This window comes from Crotalus tigris, unplaced genomic scaffold (assembly GCF_016545835.1).
Source record: "Crotalus tigris isolate CLP2741 ecotype Arizona unplaced genomic scaffold, ASM1654583v1 scf7180000018184.2832721, whole genome shotgun sequence".
Lineage (NCBI taxonomy): Eukaryota > Metazoa > Chordata > Lepidosauria > Squamata > Viperidae > Crotalus > Crotalus tigris.
Genome location: NW_024096871.1, coordinates 1,332,197 through 1,352,920, shown reverse-complemented (window position 1 = coordinate 1,352,920; position 20,724 = coordinate 1,332,197). Strand labels below are relative to the sequence as shown.

Genomic DNA, 20,724 nt, shown 5'->3' with positions numbered 1-20,724 from the left:
AGCAGTCGGGGTTGATTTCTTCTAGGACTGACCGGTTTGAACGCCTTGCAGTCCAAGGGACTTGCAGGAGTCTTCTCCACCACCATAGTTCAAAGGCCTCAATTCTTTGGCGCTCAGCCTTTCTTATGGTCCAACTTTCACAGCCATACATTGCAACTGGGAAAACCATGGCACTTTTGTTGGCAGGGTGATGTTTCTGCTTTTTAGTATGCTGTCTAGATTTGCCATAGCTTTCCTCCCCAGGAGCAAGCGTCTTTTAATTTCTTGGCTGCAGTCCCCATCTGAGGTGATCTTGGAGCCCAGAAAAATAAAATCTGTCACTACCTCCATTTCTTTCCCATCTATTTGCCAGGAATTGAGAGGGCCGGATGCCATGATTATGGTTTTCTTAAATGTTGAGTTTCAAGCCAACTTTTGCACTCTCCTTCTTCACCCGCATCAAAAGGCTCTTTAATTCCTCTTCACTTTCTGCCATTAGAGTGGTATCATCTGCATATCTTAGGTTGTTGATATTTCTCCTGGCAATCTTAATTCCAACTTTTGTTTCATCTAGCCCTGCCTTTCTCATGATGTGATCTGCATATAAGTTAAATAGGCACGGCGACAGTATACAGCCTTGCCGGACTCCTTTTCCAATTTTGAACCAATCAGTGATTCCGTGCCCAGTTCTCACTGTTGCTTCTTGACCTGCATATAGGTTTCTCAAGAGACAAATGAGATGGTCTGGTACTCCTATCTCTTTAAGAACTTGCCACAATTTGTTGTGATCCACACAATCAAAGGCTTTTGCATAGTCAATGAAGCAGAAGTAGATGTTTTTCTGGAACTCCCTAGCTTTCTCCATGATCCAGCGTATGTTGGCAATTTGATCTCTAGTTCCTCTGCCTCTTCGAAATCCTGCCTGTACTTCTGGTAGTTCTCAATCCACATACTGCTGGAGTCTAGCTTGTAGGATTTTAAGCATAACTTTACTAGCATGTGAAATGAGTGCAATGGTGTGATAGTTTGAACGTTCTTTGGCATTGCCTTTCTTTGGGATTGGAATATATACTGGCCCTTTCTAATCCTGTGGCCACTGTTGAGTTTTCCAAATTTGCTGGCAAATTGAGTGTAGCACTTTTACTGCATCTTCTTTTAAGATTTTGAATAGCTCAGCTGGAATACTGTCACCTCCACTAGCTTTGTTGTTGCACAGATTTTCTAAGGCCCATTTCACTTCACATTCTAGGAGGTCTGGTTCGAGGTCAGTGATCATCTCATTGTGGTTATCTGGGACATTAAGCTCATTCTTGTATAGTTCTTCTGTGTAGTTTTGCCATCTCTTCTTAATCTCTTCTGCCTCTGTTAGGTCCTTTCCATTTTGGTCCTTTATCATGCCCATCTTTGCATGAAACGTTCCCTTCATATCTCCAATTTTCTTGAAGAGATCTCTGGTCCTCCCTATTCTGTTGTTTTCTTCTATTTCTTTGCACGGTTCATTTAAGAAGGCATTCTTATCTCTTCTAGCTACTCTCTGGAATTCTGCATTCAATTGGGTGTATCTTTCTCTTTCTCCTTTGCCTTTCGCTTCCCTTCTTTCCTCAGATATTTGCAAAGCTTCCTCAGACAGCCATTTTGCTTTCTTGCATTTCTTTTTCTTTGGGATGGTTTTAGTTGCTACCTCTTGTACAATGGTGCGAACTTCCATCCATAGTTCTTCAGGCACTCTGTCTATCAGATCTAATTCCTTAAATCTATTTGTCACCTCTACTGTATATTCATCAGGAATATGATTTAGTTCAAACCTGAGTGGCCTAGTGCTTTTCCCTACTTTTTTCAATTTAAGCCTAAATTTTGTAACAAGAAGCTCATGATCTGAGCCACAGTCAGCTCCTGGTCTTGTTTTTACTGACTGTATACAGCTTCTCCATCTTTGGCTGCAGAGCACATAGTCAATCTGATTTCTATGTTGACCGTCTGGTGATGTCCATGTGTAGAGCCGTCTCTTGGGTTGTTGGAAAAGAGTGTTTGTTATGACCATCGTATTCTCTTGACAAAATTCTATCACCTGTGCCCTGCTTCATTTTGTACTCCAAGGCCAAACTTGCCTGTTATTCCAGTTATCTTTTGGCTTCATACCTTAGCATTCCAATCCCCCATGATGATAAGGACATCATTTTTTGGTGTTAATTCTATAAGGTGCTGTAGGGCTTCCTAGAACCGATCAATTTCATCCTCTTCAGCACCAGTGGTTGGCATAGATTTGGACTATTGTGATATTGAATGATTTGCCTTGGATTCGAACTGAGATCATTCTGTCATTTTGGGGATTGTACTCCAGTATTGCTTTTCCTATTCTTTTATTGACTATGAAGGCTACTCCATTTCTTTTGAGGGATTCTTGCCCACAGTAGTATACCTGATGGTCATCTGAGTTAAATTCACCCATTCCTGTCCATTTTACTTCCCTGATTCCTAAGATGTCGATGTTCAGTCTTGTCATCTCTTGTTTGACTACGTCTAGGTTGCCTTGATTCATGGATCTTACATTCCAGGTTCCTATGGAGAACCTGGAATGTTTACAGCATCGGACTTTCCTTTCACCACCAGATATATCCACAACTGAGCGTCCTTTCGGCTTTGGCCCAGTCGCTTCATTCTTTCTGGCGCTACTAGTATTAGCCCTCTGCTCTTCCCCAGTAGCATATTGGACACCTTCCGACCTGAGGGGCTCATCTTCCAGCGTCATATCTTTTTGCCTTTTGTTACTTTCTTTTACTTTTTTTGTTACTTTTTGTTACTTTCTTTCTATAGGAAGTATTAAAAGCTGCTGAAGTAATATACTTTAAAATGTGTTATGAAATAACAGAGTAAATTCTAATTAACTCTTGATTAGGTTATTGCTGTTAGTGTTGTATATAGTTTAGGCTATTTTTTTCCCCTAAAATGGATTGGCAACTTCCGCCCTTTGTAGATGCCCAGTTCTACTATTCAAGTCCTTGTAATGTACACAAATCATGAATAAATTTAGTGGCAAGATGGCTATATGTAGAGAACACTATCTACCAGAATTTTTTTTTGTTTTGTCCTCCCTGCAAAAGAGGTGCTTAATGTCCGAACCAAAAAACTGTGATTATGTCTTTTCCCTTCTGTTGATGATACCATATAATCAAGCATGTTTCTTGCAGCTATCAGAGACTACAATACCACCTTTAAAATACAGTCAATAACATCCAAAATATTGTTACCTCTGCCTTAAGGAATATAACAGTTCTTTGACATTGCAGTTTTAGTGGCTAATTTAAATTGTATTTATTTATGATTTACTTTTTGAAGCTATTATCCTAATTAAAATGATCCATGCATTAATAGAATGTAAATAGGATATTCCAAATAGTGCAAGCTTTTAGAGCACTATATAGGTGCTATTTTCTGATAATTATCTTAAAACATTCATTGTAAAATGTTAAATTTTAATTTAAGAGATAAGTACAATACATACCACTTTAACTTTGAAGAAATTAAGACCATAACAATAAATGGGAATAATAAATATTATAAAATATCAATTGAGTTGCAGATTTGTTTATTTCAGTGTAGATTTTGGGACCAGACCACAAAATACATTTTATTTTTATTATTGATATCCTTGTTGAGGGGGAAATATTTCCTTAAAGCTCCCTATCCTGGAACTGCTTGAAATGATAATCTTTGGAACTGATCTTTGTCACTTTTTGATTATTCTGAAAATATTTTTTAGGGTGGGAATATGAATGGGAAATTTTGGAGAAACAAACTAACTTTACTTGGCTTAAAGCTTCTGGATTTCTCAAATAAGTACTTAAATTGTGATTTCTCCCATCCCCCCTATAGAAATTTTTGCAGAAATTTGGCACAGTTGTTTTGATACGTTGTATTGTCATTTGTAGCCCTCCCAAAGTTTGGGACTCTTTACTGGTTCTCAACCCCTCAAATGTTGTCAGCTTTTGGTCTACTGTTTTGACACTGAAATAACTACTGAGAAACTTTGATTTGAAATATTCCACTATTGAAGGTTATTATTGAAAGACATAAATTACTTTTCTTTTCAATTGAAATTGTGTTTATATTCAGATAGACTTGCTTATGGGCTAATAAATGTGTTAATCTGATAATTCTATATTTGAATTTGCTAGTGCAGACTATATAGGGCTACTGTTTTCCTAGAAGTAGATATCTGGAAATCCTTGTCTGTTTCTGAGGAACATGAATCTCAGGCATTTAGAATAAGATTTAGAAGTCAGCCAAGCACTTTGTCCTTTCACATTTTTGTCCTTTTCTCTGAACAAGTGCCAGTTTGCACAGATTGTATGTCAATTTAAATACAACATAGATCAATGTGCCTGATATCTTTCCATAAAAGACTTCAAAAAACTTTAGGTAGTTAGTAGATGGGAATGTTCTTTCACATTAAATTGTTTTGTAGAATTATAGAACAGCCTTTTGAATGCTTTCAAACAAATTGTTGTCATCCACTAATGAATGAGATACCATCTGTAATAATTAAGGTTATTCCAATTGTTTCTCCCTACAGCAAAACTTCTGAAGGTTTGGAGAATTGTAAAACAACGGCCAAGAAGGACTATAACAGTATTGTAAGTACTGCACTGAAAAGAAAATGTAAATTAAGCATTTTGCAAACAAACTGCCTATATATATTTGATGAAAAATTACTTGGTGGAAATGAATTACATGGAATGTAAAAGCATACTTTATAACTGTAGTCTTGTTAAGTTAGCAGGATTGCTTCATTCTTGTAAAATGTGAAGTGTATTCTTGTAACATAATTAGAAATTCACCAATATCACAGAAAAATATCTTTTTATCTAACCAGGATTGATCTATTTTATATACATTTGTTTATTTAAAACTATCAGAATTTTAGAAAATCATTATAGTTTTGTTGAGTTGTCATTTATTTTAGTGACTTATTGTTTAGGTTATTTTGCAGAATTATTTATTTGCTGATTTATTTATGTATTTCATTATTTATTTATTTGATTATTTAGTAAATTATTTATCTGATGAATTATTAATACATCTTCCTGACAGGCTTTAAATTATTTATAACTTAATTTTGATTTTATTGCTTTTCAACGCAGCATTGTTACTGATTACATTTTTTCCCTCCTCTTACTTGGTTCTTGAAAATTAAAGTGTTAGCTTTGAGGCAACTTTATATTCATTGCAAGATTCTCTCTCTCCCTCCCTCCCTCCCTCCCTCCCTCCCTCCCTCTCTTTCTGTCTCTCTTTTTCCCTCCCCCTCTCCCTTTCTCTTCCCCTCTCTCTGTATATCGATATATGCAAAAATAAATGTACATACATATATTCTGTAAAATGTCCCTATAACTGGACTTTGAATGTCTGTAACTCATGACTGTTACCTTTTCAAAATTTTCTTCCTATATTTAATTATGATGTCTTCTCTAAATTAGGAATCTGATTCTTCCATGAGAGATTCTGATGGAAAAGATTCTATGGCTCTAGGTCATTATTTTATTGACATGTTTTCATATGGAACATGTTGGTGTGGTTTAAAGCTTCAGAAATAATTTTCAGAACATAATATGTGAAGTAGAAAATTAATGAAAATTTCTGAAGACAATCAAATTTGAATAGTCCTTCCTTTGGAGAAAATTTAATATATTAAAATATTTTTTATCTTTCTTTTCACATGTTATTCTAAACACAACATGACTCTAGATTGAGATTATAGTTTCACACCAAATGTAAGTCTGTTGAACTGTCCTAGGCTTTCCATCTACCTTTTATCTGTTCTACTTTCTGAATTAAATGCAGGATTTAAAATACTTGTGTTACATTTATTTAAATATCTTTATGCTGACTTTCTTAAAGCAGCTTACAAAAACATGTTAAACTATAAAATGATTTTTAAAATAAGTAAAGTTGCTAAAAAACACAGCTTTTTAAAGTTCAACTCAATATATTAATTAAAAGAAATAAGTTTTAAAGGCCTGTGTAAGAGACAGCAAAAGTTAAAGACGTAGTCCTTGAACAACAATTGTAATGGAGCCTGTCCATATGGTTGCAATTCATAACCCATATGCTTGCCTTGCTTAAAGCCCCATCCCTGTTTTCCCCATGGGGATGTAAAGCAACCGCATAGCTAATTTCTTAGAGCATGGGGTGCTTCAGGAGCGGAAAAGACTCTGGGAGGCATAGTTCAAGCCCTGTTCCAGGCCTTCCAAGGCTCCCCCAGCCCTTGGTTCACTTCTCTCCCATCAAGGTCCCTGCAAGCCTGAGCCTGCTTCCCACCCAGTCAGGACCACATGCCTCTCCCCACCCTCATAACTGATCACTTACTTGGAAACTCCAAACTGGCATTGGAGAAGGAGAGCAAGGTGCTCTGTCCCTTGGCTGTGTTGCTCCTTTCTAGAAGCAAGTGCCATTTCAGAATGGTCACAATTCAAAAGCTTTCTTTCTAGTCCAGGGCAAAAAGGGGAGGAAAAGAAAGCTAGTTTGTGCTAGTATGAATGCAACATCATTAGAGGCATGTGCAGGAACAAAATGAGGAATAAGGCATCACTGAGTGAGTTGGAGTGGAGGGGGATAGTTATGTGGCTTCCATGTGAATGACATCAAATTCTGCATCATAGGCCAGCCATGTGAAGCTCCATGGTTTTCCAGCAATGTCATTTGGTACTAAGCAGCAGTGAGGAGAAATTGAAAGCCTGCCGACTTTGCCTCTACTGATTGACTCCCTTACATATCCACTCTCCTTTCTCTCCATGTTCTCCTCCTCCTCCTGATCCTTCTCCTCTGATTTAGTATATGTGAGCAGTGTCATTCCCCCTCTGGTGCCAGTTTCTAGTAGGTGAAGGTCCTGTTTGACTGTCATTAACTTGCAATCATCAGAAAGCAAGCTTCCACCCCCTTCTCAGCATATTATTCCATAGCCCTGCAACTAGCATGTTCAAGGCTGGTTCTCAGATACTAGAGGACTGTCTTACTTTTTTCCCTCTTGATTGTCATTGGGAAGAAAGAGCAACCTCTTTTTAGCAAAGAGAAAGAGATGGCAGAAGAATAAGCTGGGGAGGGGTATTGAAAACTGTCCTCTTTCCCTAGAATTCGTGCCAGCATTCCCATTTACTTTGCTCATGAGAAGCTTATAGGGAGAAAGTGTAAAAGTCCAGTGTCCACAGGCAGGTAAGTCGCTGCTGCAGGAGTGCAAATTGGGAGTAATGCTTTGGAGTGCAAGAAAGGTGATGCATGGGTCAGAGAAGTCATGTAGATGGCAATACGGGCTGCAAGGTATACATGGTAATTCATTCCTCCCTGTTCCTCTTTTGCTTCCTTCATTCCCTCCTTTCCTCCCTCCCCATTTGCCCTATTCCTGTGGTGGAGAACCTATGGCATGCGTGCCACTTATGGAACGCAGAGCCCTCTCTGTGGGCACGTGCGCCGTCGCCCCAGTCCTAGGCCTTCAGTCCCATCTATGAGCAACCTGCATCAAAATCTTCCTGGGCAAGTGGCTTTTTAAGCTGAGTTTTATATAACCTTTTCACTTTAGGCCTCCGCCGGCATGTGCAAAAAAAAAAAAAAGTTCAACCAATCATCCATTTCAACTTCTCATGGGAAAAAAAGATCGCGCAAAGTTGGAATTGATTGATTGAACTTTATTTTTAGTCCCACACAGTAATGGAGGAAGTGATGGGAGAGTTAGAAAGAAGGTGCCATGTCAGAGCTGGAAAGAAGGTGCCGCATGAGGGTGGGGGAAGTGGCGGGAGCAGGACACTCCGTGAGAGGGTTGGGTCAGGGGCAGTGGGAGCAGGGCACTTTATGAGGGTTGGGGTGGGGTGGCAGGAACAGGGCCCTCTGCGGGGGTCGGGGCGGAATGGCAGGAGCAGGGTGCTCTGTGAGGGTTGAGGCGGGGCAGTGGCAGCAGGACATTCCATGCGAGGGTTGGGGTGGGGCAGCAGGATCAGTACTCTCTGTGCGAGGGGTGCGTTAGAGTGGTGGCGATGGAGAGCTCCATTGGGGAAAGTAGTGGCTTCTCACCGCATTTTTACCCCGACCTTTAAACTATTTTTTAAAACACAACAAGAGTTGTATCACAGAAAAGCCAACCCATGGCTGAATGGAATACGACCGCCTCCTTGAACTTACCATCTTACCACACGCCAGTAACAACCCCACAAAACCCCAATCCCATTAGTGGGATTCATTCCATAGAACCTGTACCTAATTTATTTTGAGTTCGGAGAACCGGCCCAGAAATGGCCAGACTAGCGTGCATTCACGTGCTTCCAATCTCTTCCTTCCTTGCTACAATCTGGCTTTGCAGCAAGTGAATGCACACTAGTCTGGCATCTTTAAAAAAACACGTTATTTTTCTCTGCTCCTGACAGTGAAAATCCTCCACTTTACCTGAGACTGGGTTTTTTTTCTCCACTCAATGTTCACTGCCAGACTGTTCTACTTGATGCAGAATGGGAAGAATCGCATTTTGCAGCAAGTAAACTTTAAAGAAAGTTTAAAAATGTGGCGCAGAAAATCCTCCGCCTTACATGGGATCAGGGGTTTTTTTCTCCGCTCCCCTTGGCTGTCCTCTGCCAGACTGTCTGGCAGCAAAAAGCCAAGGAGAGAGGAGAAAATCCTACCCTTACGTGTGGGGGGGTATTTTCTCTGCTATCCAAGGCTTTTTGCTGCCAGCAAATAAAATTTAAAGTTTAAAAAGTATGCCAGAGAAACATCCTCCACCTTACGTGGGATGAGGGGAGGGTTTCTCTGCTCTCCAAGGATTTTTGCTGCCAGCAAGTAAACTTTACAGAAAGTTTAAAAAGTAAGGCAGAGAAAATAATCTACCTTATGTAGGATTAGGGTTTTTTTCTTTGCTCCCCTCGCACACCTCAGTACCTACCACGGCTGCCAGCCACTCGCGTAGGTCCATTAGGCCACTGCCCAGAGCTGCATGCCCGCCTAGCACAAAGGAGGTGAAACGTTCAGCTAGGAAGCCCCACTTAGAGGTGGTAGAGCATGCCCAGGGCCAGCAGGCAAAAGGCCACCCCAAGCAGAGAAAGCTGGATCCCCATCGGCGTCATGGCCGCCCAGTCCCCATAGAGATAAGGGGAGGCACACAAGCCTAGCTAGGACTGGGGGGCCATGGCGCTGATGGAGATCCGTCTTTCTCCGCTTGGGGTGGCCTTTGGCTTGCTGGGCGTGGGCGTGCTCTATCACTTTTACTCAAGCTTGCTAGCCAGCCATTTCACCTCCTTTGTGCTGGGCGGGCCAGGTGCTCCAGGCAGCGATGGTAACCTAATGGACCTGTATAAGTTGCTGGCGGCCTGAGGTGGGGCTAAGGTGCGTTAGGTGTGTGGGCCAAGGGCAAGATCTGCGAGGGGGCAAGGAGATGACCAGCAACCTGCTCTCCAACCGCAAGCAAAAACAGATGGGACGGAGTAGGAGCGTCTGGTGGTCTGCATCATACGCTTCCCCCTCCCATACTCCGCCTGCTGCTGGAGGGCTGGCTCGGTATTAGCAATGGGTTGTGGAGCCCCAGAGTGCACCGGTCGAGTGGCTGGCAGTCTGTGGCTGCTGATGGACACTGTTGCCCCCATGCGCTCATTGTGTGCAGGGGCTGATGCTGTCAGGCAGCATCCGCCCCAGCCCCTGCCTCACCTTGCGGCAATGGCATTCCAGCCCCCTGCCTCTCCTCGCCTCACCCCGCAGGACAAGCCTGCCCACAGTCATACCCACCAGAGACCCCCTCGATCTCCCCCAACCCTGCCCAGCCCCCACCCTGGCCACGCCCATCCAGTCTGCCATGACCACTGCAGCCATGCTCATCCAGTGGCCATGCCCACACAGACAGTCATGCCCACCCTGGCCACACAATGTACAACAGGGGTGTCAAAGTGCTGGCCCATGGGATGGACGCAACATCTGGAAGCTGCGCCCAGCCCATTGCCAGCAGTGGCAAAACCATCCCGATATGTTGCACAATGTCATGTGACATTGTGAGTTTGACATGTCTGATGTACAAGAACCTGTTTGATTGATTGATTGATTGATTGATTTAAGACCACCTATCTCATTCAAGAGTGACTCATTTTAATTGTAAAATTTTATGATTTAGATCCAGGTTGTCTACCGAACAATATATTCTTAAATTCTTTCAGTATTTTCAGATCTTCAGTAATATGACATAAATATGTGCCAATTCCTCCCCTCCCCCCAATATGGTGTGATCTGTATTAGATAACTGCCTCTGAAATTAAGACTGGTCTTCTACTTATCATAGAAGTAATAAGTCCTTACATGATGTTTCTTAATTCTGATAGTGGTTTTTGCTTTCATATTTTTTAAAAATAAATAATGGATAGACCGTGAATGAATGCTGAATGAATGAATTTAAATGAATTTAGAAGCAGAATACAGAGATCAAAAGATGTGTGAAAGGTGTGCTTTACAAAGAAGGTAAATGAGGAAATGTGAGGAAAAGCTAATGAAAAGGATGATAACAGTGCTTCTAGCTAAATAATTTGGTATAGGTTGAGGCATCAACAAAGGTGTTAGATATTTATTGTTTAAACAAAAAAAGGCATTTAAAATGAAAACAACAGTTAAAATTGAACACAATAGTTTAGAAAGCTAAAATGACATGTCCTTTTTGAAGGTAAGTAACATCATTTTTAAAGATAAGTATTACAAGTAGTCCTTGACTTCCAGCCAAAATTGTGAGCAGAACTGTTGTCACATCAAGGATACAGTTATTAAATGAGTCATACCCAGTTTTATGCCAATTTGCTGCAGTTAATAAGCAAATCACTATAGTTATTAAGTGAATCACATAGTTGTTAAGTGAATCTTTCTCCTTCAACTTTGCTTATCAGAAATCCCCTGGGAAGAAGGCAAATGGCAATCATGTGACCCAGCTACCCCACTGCCAGATGCTGCAACAGTCATAAATACATAAATATATCAATAATTTTGATAAAATGATCACAGTGATATGTGGCAGTCATAAGTGTGAAGACTAATCATAGGCCATTCTTTTTAGCACCATTTTAATTTCGAAGGTCAGTAAATGAATACTTTAAGCTGGGGACTAAGTCATATAGATATGAATTACTTTGACTTCATTAACAACTATGAACATTTTATAATCCATTTTTTTTACTTTCCTTTTATTTTTTATTTTTATTTTATTTTAATATTTAATGGTTTAGTAACACTGTTCAACTGTTAATCCGGTGTGTTATTATTTCCCTTGGTTTTGAAAGTTTAGAAATTAATTAATGAGAAAGGATTTGTTGTACATTTCAAGTTAGGTTGTTGCTAAAATATAGTAGAAAAGACCTCTAAATAGGTTTCACTATATAATTTAAATTATGCATGTGTATATCTAAATTCCTTATTTTGAAATATTGAATGTATGAATATTTAATTGGTATCTTGCATTAGTGTTTTCATATGCTTGCTTTAAAGGAAGCTGTTTCGTTTGATTTACATACTTTGATAAAAACTTATATGTAGTATATGTCTAGAGTTTTCTCTAATATTAGATGAATACCTTTAGACAGTAATAACTTTAGATAGCTGCTTTTGATATACATATTTTTATTATATTTATATTATATATGTATATATAGATTTATATTTGCTTGAGCCAGATATTTCATATTCATATGATACCTTTCAGAGCATTTTATATAATAATTTTATAACTAACATTTACAAAGATCAGACTGATTACAATGTTTAATAATAATGTCCCACTCTCTAATACAAGCTGATATATATTCACTTACAGTGCATGTAATCTTTGCATTTTGTTTAATTAATTAATTGGATTTCACCTTTTAAACTGAAGCTGAAATTTTTTGTAACTCTGTAATTTTTCCTCAGAATTTAAAATTGATTGTTGAAATAGTCTGTAAGGCATTAATGTTAAACACTGCGGTGTCTTCTGTTATTCACATATATGAGCCATAAGTGCTTCCTGAACTACATATTATATACTAATGAGGGTAATACTGGAACATTTATGTATAAGCCTAGAGTATTTCTACTTTATAATTATGACAAGTGAAGCACAGCCAGAGGTCAACTTAAACCAGAGTTTTTTTCACACTCACATTTACCAGCTGATTTATGAGAGTATCTGGTTGACCATAATTTTAGAGAAGAAGATACTATTTTGGGCGTACTTAATGCCAAATGCACTTTGAGCAATTGGAATTTTGAAAAGAAATATTCAAATATTTCTTTTTAATTCCAGCTTTAAATTGATTATATGTTTATGCTTCCTTCACTTCACTATCTTACAGTTTTAACCAGGAAAATTCATGTTTTATAATCAAAATTGAAAATATTTAATATTTTAAATATTTTCTTTTCTTTAATAAAATGTTTCTTATAATTATATGACTTAACATGTATCTCAGTGGTGAGTGTTCTTTCAGTTCTGTCATCTGGGACAGAGTAGATCACGGTCATGGAACACTTTTATTCAGAGAAGTGTTTAAGCCTTAAGCTGATTTTTTGGGGGGTGAGTGAGAAGGTGCTATAGTTTTAATTTGTTTTTATTATTGTTAGACCACATTAAATGTTAACTCAGTGAAAGGATAGATGGAAAAATGTCTATGTTAATGTTAAATAAATTAAAATTAACACTGCAGAAAAATTCAATGAGTTCAGTATCATGTAGCAGCTTTTTAGAGGAAATCACAGAAATCACTTACTGGACAAAACTAGTTCTCCTCATATAATAATTACATGTGTATTTTCCTTCCTGTAGCTTAAATGTAAACTATAATTTTGCACACTGCTGTTTTTGACATTTCAAGAACCTGTAAATGGTACTGTTTACTAGCTACATAAGAAGAGGAAACATCTGCATTTTTCTTTTTTTTTCTTCTTTACTATCCCTAGTTCATATTCATGGCCTATGTCTTTTAACTTTGGTTTTTTTTTACAAAATATTTTTATTTTCTAAAAATAAAAATGATAATTTGTGTTTGCGTGCAAGGTCTAAGCAACCTTTTCGCAAATCAAAATGTCCATCCAACTTTATCTCTTTTTAGCATTTAGCATTTTAGAAAGCAAAGGAGCCCATTTTCCTTGTTTAAATTGTTAAATCAAATATAATGGTTTAAATTGTTTTATCAGTAAATTGTAATTATTGTGAACAGTACGTTTTTTGTAAACTACTTGTTGCTTTACATTTGTATCTTTCAGTCTGGAATTCTTTGAAGCATAGACCAAAAGCTGTAATATTAAATGAAAGATGAAACTCAGTATTATAAAAGAAGCTAGCAAAAATATTTAACATGGTGTGTTTGACCCAATGAAAATCTTCCTCAAAACTTTTTCCATCTTCAGTAAATGTAGTTCATAAATATTTGAACTCTGATATTTGTTTTATGCTTGATCCCTCTAGTACTATGTGTAGAGAAAACTTTTTTCTTCTGATTACATTATTTCTGTTCTGATGTACCAAGAACTCCACTCCATTCTTTGCTGTGTTCCCTCCTGAATAGATAAACAAGTAATTTTCATAAACTTTGTTATTATCATATCCTTTGTGACTTCATAAACTTTGTTATTATCATATCCTTTGTGACTTATTTTGGTTAGTCCCAGTATCTTGATCTCTTCTTTCCATTATTTTGCACATTTCTTCTGTTTTATTTCCCAAACTAGGAAATAAGGTCATATTCAAAGTTCCTACTTTGCTGTCCTATCTTTTGATCCTTTGATATTGCTACAATCATTTCTCATTGGATCAATCCATTTTTATCTCATTTGGATTTGTGTAGCTATATATAATCTATTGTCAGCTTGCTGGGTCTGTCACAACTTCACCAAAGCCCCTTTAGTCAGGTTGTTTCAGGGCAACCTAGGATGGTCTTAATGGCTGCCATAATGGTTCTGTGGCACAAAGCCACACTATACTTTGCTCAATTCTAGCAATACTTTACTTTGTCCTGTTACCACCTCTCACAATGTAGACGTAGTGTTAGACTTAGAGAAGCATTTAGCTTTGCCAGGATAGACATTCATAGTTTTACTGCAACTAAAATTTCACATTTTTTATATACCGTAGAAATATAATTATAGCAGAGAAACAGTTGCAATCAGTTGAACAAATAGGGTGACTTTCCTGAGTGTATAAAGCATAAGTTAATAGATGAAAAGTAGATCATTGCACTCTTGTTAGTTTGCTTTTTAAATTTAACAATTTCCTCTATTCATTTAATTAATCAGACATTGACTGATTGGTTTTTGCTTTAAAGGTTATTTTTAATACCACTATTAATAAAAAGAATGGCAGATGAATTAAAGACATACTCTCATACTGGATGGGATGCCTCCTCTAAAGCAAAATCTATGATAGCACTGCATATCTTTTTTTAGATGATATTTGATTTTAGTTTTGAATAAATATTTAAATGGGAAAAAGTGAAACATTAGTATTCTGACTTGAGGAAAAGATCTTTTTTCAAAATCTTAAATACATAAGTTTACATCTAGTGATCAAAGCTTTCTTTGTTAGGTTACTTGGTTATACTAAAATGTAGTACAATGTTTTTTTCAGAAAAACAATAACTGATTAAAGATTACTTTCTGATAGAAAACATCAATGAATACAAGAGAGTGTCCAAGTCCTATGATTTTTACAAAGTATATACAGGTAGTCTTAAAATGCTAATAAAAGCTATTCATGCCCAGAAATATTGGAATTCTGGTATGAATATTATACTATAAGACATTTGAATGTTTTGTTGCTAAATTGATTATTATGATGTGAATATTACAATTTTTCATATATTAATTAAAAAACCTGTAATATTTATATAACAGTAATACAGTTGACTTATATATAAATCAGGCAATGTCATTTGCTAAAAGTCCTATTGATTAATCCTGATAGTCTTACAGAGATTTTTTTTCTTCTGAGCACTTAAAGTTTGAGGAGCTGCTGTAGTCCCACAGGATATAAAATAAAGCTGTCTGTAGCTAAAATTGTTCTGAATTGTTCCAGCAGTTTGAGCTTTTTATAAGAATGCAGAATACCAGCACATTAACTCCTTAATACATTTAGCAGCAATATATACATATATATGTACACACACACACACACACACACACACATACACACACACACCCCAAAATCTGGATTGCTTTTTATATCTGTACTTTTTCCTAAAATATGTTATCCTGTGACATAAACAGATGCTGCTTTAACAATACAATACATTGTGTATCATAAAATTATCTCTATTTTAATCATAGATACTCATTTAATGAGAAACAAGCAGGTTTCATAAAAATGGATTTAAGAGAGGTTTAGTGTATTGTTTTTGCCACATTATAGGAATATGGTACCTCGTGCTCTAAAGTAATTGCGCTTTTTGTGTAGTAAAAATTATTTTTCTTAGGTCTATTTTAGTTTGGAAAATTATTCTACTTTTTGTTTCAAATACAAGTAATCATTTTTTAAACTTGCAGGAAAGCAGTTAATCATAAAAATGATTTTAGTTCCAAAAAATTAATTTCATTATTCTGTTTTATTCACTGCTTTTATCTCATCTTACTTTTATCCTACTGTATTTTATTCTATTTTATTTTATTGTACCTAATACCCATTGTTTCTTAATGTAGTGAATTGATTAATCAATAAAGCTATACGATATAACATTGCTTTATCAATCTTCGTCATTTAAGAAGAACTATTTGCATGTATATTCAAGAAAATTGCTCTAGGACAAAAAACGGTAGGAGAAAATGCAGTTAATATTTTATTTTTTGAAATAATATTTCAGATATTTTGAATATATTCTATCTTTCTGTTGAATATATTCTATCTTTCTGTATTTGTTTAATTTTTAATGTTTCTCTCCTTTTTTAAGTTTATGAATGCACAGATAGAATAACTTCTTGTTATTCTAACATTGAATTTGTTTACTTGACTTTTTTCAATTATTAGATGCAGCAAAATTGTACTGTACTTGGGGCGAGGGTGGTAAGTGTTTTTATATTGTGTTTTTTAATTCAAATGAACCCAGCAGAGTTAAATGTAGTTTGGAAACATGGGGAAGAATTAATGATTGGAAGATACGGAGTTGGTAAATTATTTATTCTGGCCCCGAGGAAGCTGAAAAGCAGAGTGAAAGACTAATAAATCATTTGTGGTGGTGCTGGTTGTCACTTCCAATTATTTTAGATGGTTTTGTGATAAACTGCGACACCTGCTAGATATCCCTACACTATCCCTTGATGCTGGTAGTGCAGCTTATTTAGTTGATTATCAAAGGAAAGTTTATCTAAACATTCTACAGGTTAAATGAAGAATTGCTGGTTCTCCCAACATTCAGTTCTGTAGATGTCTTAAAGCGTGTTGGTGCAACTTTGCATTTTTTCTATTAATGTCAGGTTTTCCTTAGCACTGTCTAGGAATGAAAGGATTGATCTCCTTTTGCAGTAGCATGTATTTAAAGTTATAGATTATAAGTAATTCCACTTTATAGTATTTAAGTAAGGAATGACAACTGCCTCTTAACATTTGGGAAATTGAAAATCATTGGATAAGATTTTACACAAATTTTAGTGTGTACATAAGAAATGCCAAAGTATTTATATATTTTGGCATTCTCACGTACGCAGTATAATTTATATTAAATAAAATTTATATTTTATTCCCCTTGAGTGTTTAAAGAGAGCTCTTTTTAGAAAAATTATGCAAAGGGCATGCCATATAGTTTTCATTTCTTTTATATTTCAGAATAGATTGAAACTGTCACTGATTTTTGCAGAAGTTACAAAAACAGGATTAAATGTCATTTGTTTAAAGAACAGGTGGACCTTGCTTAGTGACCATTTATTCAGCAACAATTCAAATTTATAATGCTACTGAGAGAGTGGTAATTATGACTAGTTCTCAAAATTCTAGCTAGTGCAGTCCCTGAAGTGATGTAATTGCGATCTGATTGCTTGTATCTAGCTCACAATTACGACCTTGCAGCACTCCACAGTCATTTGATTGCCATTTGCAACCTTCTTTGTCAGCTTCTTACAAACAGTGGGGAAGGTTCCAAATGGTGAGCATGTCATGTCCTTGCTTAATACCTTAGTTATTTGCTTAATGACAGTAATTGTAAGTACTAGAATTTTTGCACTAAGCAAAGAAGTCACATGACGTTGCATTGTAGGACCACTTCACTTTGCAACTGAAATTCCTGCCCAGTTGCCATCATAAACTAAGGACTATCTATATATGGTTGTTGTATACAAACCATATCAAGAAAACCACTTTTGTCACTTGAGCTTTAAAATCACAATAACAAAACGGTCAAACTGAAAAAATTGTAGGAGTGTTTCAGTATGGATGACTATCAGTTAAAAATGTATACTGATATTCTAGATTTTTTCATTAGTTGGAGTCTAACAGAAAGCAAATTAAAACAAAAGATGCAAAAGTTTATTACATATAGATAACAAAATAGGTGACCCTGTGGTAAGCTTATAAATTATACGAAAGAGCCAGTGATTATATAAGGCATGCCCTCAAACTTCTTAATAATTTTGCCCAAATGAAATTCTAATCTGATATTTCAGTGTGACATATGATAAACATTTTCTTTAGATTCTTCCCAAGATGAATAAACTTCAGCACAAAATAAACTGTTAGATTTTGTGAGCATTAAAAAAATCCTCTTAAACAGAATGTATGTATTTAAGATTAGAGAAGGAACTTTGGCTTACCTGAATGCTTTTCTCAGTATGATGATGAAGAATCCACCAATGGGTTATTTCAGTCTTCCTGCCCAATCAGACCAATTTGTCAAGTTGTCACACCTCCTCATTATCTGGGGCTTCCAGTTTCATCGAGGGAGTAGCCAATGACAACAGGTCGACGTGATGACTCTCGAGCAGGTATTAAAAGAAAGTTAACCAAACAAGTACCCCACCCGGACTTGCCCCAAAAGTAGTAGAGGAGGGCGTGGATTCTTCATCATCATGCTGAGAAAAGGTGTTCTCCAGCAGGATGGCTGTAGAGTCCAAATGGATGGGTTCTATGACGGCCTTCCTGCCTGGCAGACTGGGTAAAAACTTCGGCCACACCCCTTCCTTTGGGCGTGACCCCAGTTTTGACTCAGTCTCGTAGCCTGGTAGAAGTGCGAGAAGCAGCTCTTAGGAAAGAAAGAGATTTCAGCAAAAAAAAAAAAAAAAAGAGAATCTCCTCTTCCAGTTTCCTCCCCTTTCTTTCTGCGTTAGCAAGCAGGGATCTCTGGCAGCTGAATAGGACACCGACGGACTCCCAGCCAGGATCGTCGGAGTGGTGAGAAGATCGTCAGGGCGGTTAGCCAGGGGGGCTCGGGCCGGTCACTGGGTCTCCCGCGGATTCTCGACCCGCCAAACAGCTGTTTGGCGCGGACATTTCCCGGATCGCTCGCCGATTTCAGGTCTGCCGGGCAGCTGAGTGGCACGGATGCCACTCCGTCCGGCGGAGGAGCTGAGGCGCCGCTCAGCGCCAAACAGCTGAGCGGCGCGGGAAATACAACCGGCGGTCAACGGAGCCGCTGATCAGCTGAGCGGCGCGAGAAGCGCAGCGCGCCCAAACCGACCGGCAGAGCCTCAGCGCCGTTTTTTCTCCCCCAGCGGAGAGGCGCAGCCCCTTAAGGACAAAAAGAGCCACTCAAGCCGGTTAATTACCCTACCGCTGGCTATTAAGGACCGCCATTGTTGGAGCCTCGTGGCTCATCCGGCTACTATTGGGAGGCGGGGCTTCCTCCCATTCGCCATTTTAAACGAGCAGTTTAGCCCGCCGTTCTTTTTTCCCTTTACATTAAGGCATTGGGGCCGGAGGAAGGAAGAGGAATAAAAGGAAGAGAACTGCTATCAGTTCTGAGCGTGGTCTGCTACCACAGCCACAGACCGGGGGAAAGAGAGATATAAACTGCACTTTTGTCTGGACTAGGTGAGGAGGTGAGGAGGAATATTTTTTTGTCCTAACTGTTCCTTTAGTGACCTTTAGTCACTGCCTTGCAGGATCTTCTGTCCAAAGAATCCTGTCTGTCCGGCCATTGTTGGTATAGGCAGAAGAGGGCACAGCCCAAGCATCTGCATCTGATCTGCGTACCTCATTCCCCCATTCCAGGCATTGCCTACTCGGGGTGTCTGGCACAATGGCAGACAATGTCTCGTATTCAGTCACACAGGTCCCTCAATTGTCCCCCCCACAGCAACAACAAAAACGCAGATCTTCTGAATCAGAGGTGGGGGGGAAGAAGAAAGCTAAAACAAAGCACCTTTCTCAGAAGGGACAGTCTAAAACGGCTGAGCGAGAGGCTTTGAGGAGACATTTGGCTTTAGAAAGGCAAATTAGCAGGGCACAGAGAACCAATGCCAATGGGACAAATTTGGTTTCCCCTGTCCCAGTGGTGGCGCCCAGCACAGAACCTACTGCCGAGGAAGTGCTCAAGACTTGGTCTCCTCCTGGGGAAACTGAACAGTTAGATTCCTCCAATCCCTCCTCACCAGCTTCTCCACCCGACCACACTCCAGCGCCTCATCCCAGCGACAAGGCGCAGGAGAACATATGGTCGGCACAATTTCATGCATTCATGCAGGATGCATTCTCCCAGTTCATGGCTTCTAAGGGGCAAGTGGCCTTTCACACACCCCGTAAGGGACGGGCCAGGCCACCCCCTACCAGCATCTCTGAAACTTCCTCTCAACTGGGAGAGGGTGACTCAGTAGACCTTGACATGTCAGACATGCCCCTCTCGGAGGACGAGGAGACTACACCTGAGCAGACGACGAGCTCTGGCCTCTTTAACCCAGCGCTCCTAAAATCACTCCTGATAAAGGCAGTTTCCACAGTCAACCTAACATCAGTACAGGATGAGAAGCCCTCAACAAGCAAGGAGGCCAATCCTCTATTTGCCAAAAAGGTTCCACAAGATAAGTACATTCCATGCGCGGAGGTCTTTATGACCACGCTGGAGGAACAATGGTCCTCACTTGCAAGCCCACCGGCACCTAACAGCGCGGAAAGAAAGCTTTTCAACCTATCTCCCTCCTTCTCTAACATGTTAGAGGTTCCTACTGTAGATAACCCCTTGATTCATTATTTTCTACCTCCGCGATTCCAGGAGACATGGCGGAGGTCTTGAGACCTGAGGAGAAGAAATTTGAACACTCCCTCCGGCGTTCCCATATGGCTGCAGCCTGGGCGGCCAGAGCAGCCACTTCATCATCATTCTTCGCGAGGGCCAGTATCATGTGGCTGAGGGAACTGCAAGGCACGGTGCCTCCAGACCAGGTCAGAGTACACCAAACATTGGCCAAGCTCCTCGCGGCCTCCCAATTCGTGTCTGACGCTTCCCTGTACGCAACAAAGTATGCGGCAAGATCCATTGCGGCCACAGTGGCCTCGCGTAGGCTACTGTGGCTCAAAAATTGGAAGACAGACCTGAGGTCCAAATGGCGTCTCTCGATGTCCAAATACAGTGGAGTAGCCCTATTTGGTTCCATTCTGGACCCATATGTCAGCGAAGGCAGAGACAAGAAAAAGATCCTAGTACATCCATCAAAGAAGTTAGACAGGAGAGGCAGTCAGGACTTCCGGAGACAGGGCTCCCGCCCAGGAAGCCCCTGGGAATGGAGACAGCCCTTTTGATCAGGGCAATCCTGGGACTGGCCCAGAGGCTCACGATCCTTCTACCCGAGGCAGGATCG

At 39.0% G+C, this 20,724-nt stretch overlaps 1 protein-coding gene across 3 annotated transcripts in view; it reads left to right on the top strand.

The window, feature by feature from the left end:
- Positions 1–20,724, top strand: part of TBC1D5 (TBC1 domain family member 5) — a 376,566-nt gene that overhangs the window by 21,346 nt on the left and 334,496 nt on the right. For all 3 annotated transcript variants that reach the window (XM_039348847.1, XM_039348846.1, XM_039348848.1), the window contains exon 2: positions 4,553–4,613. The gene's annotated coding sequence lies outside the window, so the exon portion shown is untranslated. The remainder of the gene's footprint in view (positions 1–4,552; positions 4,614–20,724) is intronic.